We start from the raw sequence: 7,875 nt of genomic DNA, 5'->3' as shown, positions 1-7,875 counted from the left end.
CGTTGCAATACACAACCACTCTAATTCAACTTGAATAATCTATGAACTCTAATTACAGTAGGATGTTAAACATGCAACAAATAGGTTAATGCATGGTATGGTCGACGATATCCAGTTTATTGACCTCGGTCTTTCTGGGGCTTTCTCCTCGATAATTAGCCTCGGCTTCGCCTCGGATAATTATCTCGGGAAGCCCCTCAAGACCTCGGTCAGTAAACTGGATATCGTCTCGCTACCATGCATTAACATATATTTATAATAAAGCTCAAATATTTTTATAGTAGCATTATACATATTAATAAATAAAACTTATAAAAACTTAAAATTCATATCAACCGTCTTGGTTGGAAAAATAACACTCCTCCGTCTTTGAGTGACCTACCTACCTTTGAATGATCGATGCACATAGTTTATCTCTCAAACAAAGATGTCTTTACAACTAATGTTAGCTAATCTAACCCCTCGTGTGATTCGACTGTATATTGTAAATTGAAAACTTGGTGGCGATGCATTCACAGAGTGCAACAGCAGAATGAGAGACTAATCTATAGACACACAACCGCACATATGAATAAACAGATACTACAGTGCACGCTTGCTGAAGGTTAAAATCAAAGATGCTGCCAAACTGCCACGAGGCAGGCATGTTCTATCAACCATTTACTGATGCTTACAGCATTCATACAATGTATGAATACAATTAGGAGCGCCAAATGCTTCACCAAGATGCTGCAGAGCCTCTACAATGAGCCAACTATCCTAACCTTTATTACTTATACTTGAGGATGCAATTACCACATTTACTGGTAAACACTTTAAAACAAATTCTATCATTATATTAACAGTTTTAAGTTAGTTAAACCCTGCAAGACTATCAGAGAAGCAGTAAAATGTCAGTTTGTAAATATTAAGATTATTTCAAATTCTCCTATTGACCAAAACTTCCTATCACAAACCAAGCAAGTCGATAAACAAAATTGTGAACCAAAAGTTACATCAATAAGATAATGTGTTGTTGAAAATATATGGTTTAGGACAGTCCATCTGCCAAGTGCGCTGTTTACGGATGTGGCAGCCCTTTTTGCCGCCATTTTACAAAACAAAAATATTTGGTTTGGGGTAGCAATAGGTCATTGTCTAAACTAGAAGGGAAATCGTGTTATGGACAACATACAAAGTACTGCAGTTCCTGTAGAAACAATCATTTGTACATACAATGATGCATTCTATGATTGATAACAAACAGGACTTTGACATGTCAAGGGTCATACTTGCAATATGGTGGCATATGATTTATGAGAAGGTGATGAACCAAGAAGCGTTGTAACAGACACAATACAAGAACAAAATACAAAGAAGGCAGTACTAATTGGCAAGAGAATTAACACAGGCATGCAATCAAATATTTCAGGTTCATTTAATGAATAAATTTTCAGGCAATTCTCAAAACAAAGTCAAATAAGTTCATAAGTAATACTAACTGACTTTCTCTACTGAAAAGCTTATTCTTACACTTTACATTCAACAGTAATCGTATAATCATTATGAAAACCTGCCGATATCTCACTGCTTTCTAAAACATTGACTGGAACCTGAAACTTTGCACCCTGTACATGACACACGCCCTGACTTCTCACAGAAATATACCACAGCTTCAACCCAACATAGACACATGATGAAATAATTAAGCTAATTCATTAATTCTAAGAGATAAAGACATCTTAGATAGAACTTATTGAACTTGAGTTGTCACCCAACGCTTTGATGGAGCATCCTAGAAATAACAATGTACAATCATGAATAAATGCATAAGACAAGAAATGCCATTGAAAATCAAAAAAGACAAATACAAGTAATTCATAATTGGTGCATTTATAGAAAATATTCATTACAAATTGGTGTAAAAAATTATACGTAGTGATTGCAACAATAACAAAACTAAATACTGATTTGTCTCAAGGTTTGTAAAACGAGACATAAACTAACCTTTTGCATGTATAATCAGAAAATACTTGACAATGCAGTTAACTTAATTGAATGAGACATCAACTAAGTTTTATGTAGTTGTGATTAATATTAATAGTTGAATGTGAATAAATGATTATGTAAGCAATTGTTTAGTGATTGGATTCCGATTGTCTGTACCAAAAACTAGAGTCTACATCAAACATGACTGAGATAAGCAAGTGCTCGCATTCTACAACACACACACACACACACACACACACACACACACACACACACACACACACACACACACACACACACACACACACACACACACACACACACACACACACACACACACACACACACACACACACACACACACACACACAAACACACACTACACACACACACACGAACAAAATATACAAATAGATATGCCCTACAGTACAGTACCCAACATATCACCCCAACCTATTTCTAGATGGTCCCAGGCCCTACAGTTTGAATCCGTGATGACGTACACCTAGATGCTTGGCCAGAACATCCAAGAGCACTGACTTTGGCACACTCGGGACTAGACCTCAATCCCACATGTACACAAGCTGCATGATGTTCTGCCACGTTAGCGGTCATGTCCACCCTCAGTCAATGATCAGGTACTCATTTATACTTCTAAGACGAGAGAGGCAATTGCGTGTGAGTTCCTTGCCTAAGGAAATTACACATGTGCCCATCCTATACTTAAACTCATGACCAAAAGGTCCCGGATGTTTCTATTCTCCAAAAGCGCTCTTCAACCAATCCATTCTCCAAGCAATGCGCCACATACATGCGCGCGCGTACACACACACACACACACACACACACACACACACACACACACACACACACACACACACACACACACAACATCAAGTAAGTACGTACAACACAACCAATACTCTTAATACATTTCCAAACATTACCTTCTGGAATAACAATTTTCCAACGACTCGTAGCTTTCTCAGTGAAATGACAACCTGCAGAAAGCTCAACGTGCAACCGAATGTTCCTTGTAATTCCATCTCTTGTACATACACAATGGAGGCAGTTGAGTGACAGCAGTTCCTCTAGGTGACACACGTTCCTCTTTGACTTGACTAACTTCAGACTCAACAACAGCAGCTTCTCTGACAAACAGCTGACATCAAACAGCCAGTTCGTACAACGTCTAATACCACACAATACATATGACAAACCTAAGAAACAAGTTTCGATTCTAGGTCTACAATCTTAATACAATGATTGTTGGTGTCAGCTAGATAGAGCTTGCTGCAGTCGTGTGACACACATAAACCTCCCGGTTCAGAAAACTGTGCACTACCATATGAACCAACAGCTGCACCTGCCGATCCATTACCACAAACGGTGACACATTCACGAGTCAAAGGATTAACACGTTTAATCTAAATGTCAAGAATTTGTTTACAAAATCGAGAAAGAGAAACGTGAGCAACTTTGTGATTATAGGAGTCGGCGACATATAGATGATTGTCTTTGCTGTTCCAAGAGACTCCAAGAAGATACTGCAACTTGGCATCTACACCTTTGCCATCAACATCACCAAAAGCAAACAAATTCTAAAGAAAACAATAAGATTTGTTAGCGAATCGGTGCATGCATTCATGCGTGTGTGTGTGTGTGTCTGTGTGTGTGTGTGTGTGTGTGTGTGTGTGTGTGTGTGTGTGTGTGTGTGTGTGTGTGTGTGTGTGTGAGTGAGTGAGTGAGTGAGTGTGTGTGTGTGTGTGTGTGTGTGTGTGTGTGTGTGTGTGTGTGTGTGTGTGTGTGTGTGTGTGTGTGTGTGTGTGTGTGTGTGGATGTGCAAGAGTGTGTGACAACGAAATTGTAGATGCTTGCTACAACATTATCATGGGATGCTATGCTCCACCCACAACAGCTTTTGCTCTATCCTGAAGACTCACAGACCTGTTGCTACTGCTCTCACTGTCAGCCACTTACAAACAAAAACGGCCATCCTGACAAGCCACTGTCAGACCCGATGGCTGAGCAAATGCAGCTTTATGAATATTTGAGTTGTAGCGATTCTCTTCGGCTCCACTGCCCGAAAACCGAACACACGTGCCAGCCGAATACGAGCCAAACAGTGCAACAATACAAGATTTGCGTAACAAGCTGTATGTGACAATGATGATATACGTATGTAAAAATAATGATAAAATATGAAATTCATGTGCTGTCAACAGCAAGAACCTATTCATTGCTTAACCAAACGTCACTGCAAATGCACATGCTAATGAGTATCACATTTCCTGGTAATTGACAATAGACCGTCAATCATTGAATGCAATTATTTTCATTGTAGTCATGCTGTAAAAGCAGTAAACCACATGCCAAGTGTGACTATTCGGTACTAAAAAAATCACTAAATAACCAATCAATACCACTAAATGCCTACACAATGCGGTTACATACTATGATAGTGAAACCGATATGACAAGGGTACTTCCCTTATCCGGGTAGCTTGGAACAAAGCACTGTCCTTGACTCAGAATTTTTAGATTCTTGAAACAGTTATACTCAACAATTCTCAAAGTAGATGTTATTTATTGTACCCTTGTCTCTAGGTCTCGATCCTAATTTGAAAGAGCGCACTGGGAAACATCATATACATACACACACACACACACACACACACACACACACACACACACACACACACACACACACACACACACACATATATATATATGTATATGATGTTTGTATGTATGTATGTATGTATATGTATGTATGTCTTCCAGTAAGGTCGAATTACTTGCCTCTCCCATTTGGGGTCACATGAGTTCTTTGACAACTTTATCATATCAATAAGTCTCTGGCTGGGATTACCAATATTTCCACCAAATCCAAATGCCCAAAGATGTGTATGTGGTCATATCATTGATCAGATTGGGGACCACTCCTTGAGCTGTGGAAGTGGACCTTGTGAACAAAACGACATGACGGTTTGAGGAATATTGTCTGGCACGCCCTCCACACCGACAATAGTGGAGAAAAGAAGGAACAGAGAATAGATGGCCGAGATCTTCACTGAACAGGTGAAATTTATCATCCTGATTTTACCAATGGAAAGCCTGCTTTCTTTGACATAACTGTTAGAAATTCCCTCCAACCCAGCTATATCATTGCCGCTGCAACCAGTGCTGGTGCCGCCGCATTGGCAGGTGAAATGGAAAAAGATGCCTGCCATGATGATATCGTCGCCGCTGCTGGCGGAGAGTTCTTCCCTCTGGCTTTGGAGACCCTAGGTTATTAGACACCCTCAAGCTTGAAGACTCTAAAGATTATGGCGTTGAAGACTACCACCTGTAACACAACATCAATTTCTCAAGCCTTCCAGAACCTCATTCAACAATTATCTGTAAAACTCTGATTATTTAATGCTCGTTTAATGCATGGTTGTATGCAACTGCATTCTTGTAGTGACTCTCTTTGGGACTTGCTCACTTAGTATATGTTGAATTTTAGGACAAAAAACAAGTATTCGGCGTTTGCTGGAAAGACTTCCTCTTTATACAACATGGTCCACACTACAAACATGTGACCTGATTAGGTGTCAAGTAAACGGAGGTGCCTGGATGACAGGAGTCTGGATAAGTGGGATTTTGAGTGTACTTCATACACCATGTTCTCATAGTAAACTTTAACTTAAATAGTTTATTGCTTTTGCTTACAAGAAACTCTAAGTTGAGCAAAATGTTTCGTATATTTAATTCAAATTTTTCTCTGATCTGTGTATTGGTAGTAAAGTACTAGCAAGTGTAGAAAACTTGCAATAAATTTCAACAAGTCCACAAATTTAGTAAGTTGTAACAAACATTGACATATGTTACAACTAGTCTACCCGTCAATAAATTGATTTTGTATAAACTATTTCCTGCAAATTACATTACTAAGATAACATTAAACATTTAGGCTTATATTTCAGTCACGGCACTGCAATTGTCTGATTACTAACCTGCGTTTCAGCCACGGACCATCCTGAAGAAAATATGTCCATATTTGATGAGGCCCTGCCATTGCAATAAAGAGACCATTCTTGCATTCTCCTGTACTCCCTGAAATATACAGCAAACAACTCCATGTCTAGTTCATCAACACTAATTAATTTATTTATTTATTTAATAATTTGCATTACACACAAAAATCTGGTGCAAACGACATACAGCTCTGAACATCCACACACACAAACATCAACAAAAACTTTACAGAAACACAAAAATAATAAACATACAATATCAACATAACAACGTGCTTGTCAACTACCACACCGGCCCTGCATGTGTCTTTCTAGGCCAACTGTTGTGTTCGATGCTACTTGACTGCACGAGTCATAGTACGTCAACAAATCTGCTAGCCTACATGCATTTCATTACTGTAGTACATTCCACTCGCCTGGTAAAATAGCAATGCAGACGTCCCAAGAAGAACTAAGGGTTGTTCGACACCAATCCTAACACCCTGATGATCTCCACCTTGTTATCCAGTCCCAACTAATGTTGTCACCTTTCGAGCTTTCAAATCGACCTTCATGTGCACACAGTTCTTACAAACGGTCATGCAAATATAATCAAACCAATGTTTCTACCTTTCGAATGGCATGATTCTCAGTATCAGCTACATACAATATATCATCGCTCCACACTAATCCTTGAGGTGCATGGAAATGTGTCGAGTTGTAGTCTCCATCTCGAAATCCACGACTCAGTCCACCGATCACATCAATAACCAGCCCATCCATGCCGATCACTACAACTCTGTAATGTTCAGTATCGGACACAAAGAGTCGATCACCAACCACGTCTACACATACTTTCCCTGGAAATTCTAACGGTGATGCTAAAATTTGATCTTTAGCTAGTGACATAGTAACAGCCAACTTATCGAGTAAACGTTCACGTTCATAGTAATTCAGGGCTGCTCCGACAAACGTGAGCATGTTGTCACGATGACCATCTCCGACAAACTGATGAAGAACTCGACGATTAGGAGAAACAACCAACATCGTCGGCTCTAGAAATCATTATTATTAAGATTCAACTATTAGGTGCACTGAACAAGTATTGTAAGACTGTACGCACGCAACTTTGTTTCCACAGTTCACGTCACGTCTGTCAAGTCTAAATGTTATCTCATCGCTCAAAATGACGCAACAGAGTCATGAAAGAGATTAGAAAGAGGCTGTTTATCGCTGCAAAAGTTGGGTCTTACCCTTCAAGCCTGCCTTGTCAATTTAATTAAGGCCTCACCTGATTCAAATCGCTCTACGCGCTTTCAAATGCTCGAAAAGCAAAAATTTTCGTTCACTGTTGAGTCACAATATATTAGCATACGCCAAGGCATCGAAACTGCATCCAAATGTACTCTTGCATGGGAAGCGATGACGTCCCTAGAGTGCCACGCCCGGACATACGGTCTCTAGTACATAGTACAGACACTTGACTACTAACAGATGATGCGCCCACTATAGCTAGAATGCTATCACGAGCAGTTGCTTGCAGGCTAGTGCAGATCGCAATTCTTTCTGGCAAATGACTCAATACAAAGTGCAGAGTGATCACGTGGTACCTAGCCTGTAGGGGTATCGCCATCGATATCACTCTTCATGTTCTTGTACAAATCTTAACTCACAGCGTCTAGTTCATGGGTAAACGATTGGCATATCTTTTTTGGTTTTGGTAATCTATTACAGCTGTGAAGAGAATTTATGTATAATCAAACAGCGAGTTATTCACGTTACATCACCTAGCTAAATTTTTACGTTTTCAGTTATCGTTCTTAGTTTCGGTCGAGAGCTTAATTAATCAACTATTGGAAGGTGCGTCAGAAAGTGGTTGCACCCTCAAGTGTAAGTGTACATTGCTA

At 39.5% G+C, this 7,875-nt stretch overlaps 1 pseudogene; it reads right to left on the bottom strand.

Moving 5' to 3' along the window:
* Window positions 1-3,125: 3,125 nt before the first annotated feature.
* Window positions 3,126-7,017, bottom strand: LOC134176294 (NHL repeat-containing protein 2-like; annotated as a pseudogene).
* Between the last annotated feature and the right edge of the window lie 858 nt (window positions 7,018-7,875).

The sequence above is a fragment of the Corticium candelabrum genome, chromosome 1, assembly GCF_963422355.1.
Source record: "Corticium candelabrum chromosome 1, ooCorCand1.1, whole genome shotgun sequence".
Lineage (NCBI taxonomy): Eukaryota > Metazoa > Porifera > Homoscleromorpha > Homosclerophorida > Plakinidae > Corticium > Corticium candelabrum.
This window is presented reverse-complemented; position numbering and strand designations above follow the sequence as displayed.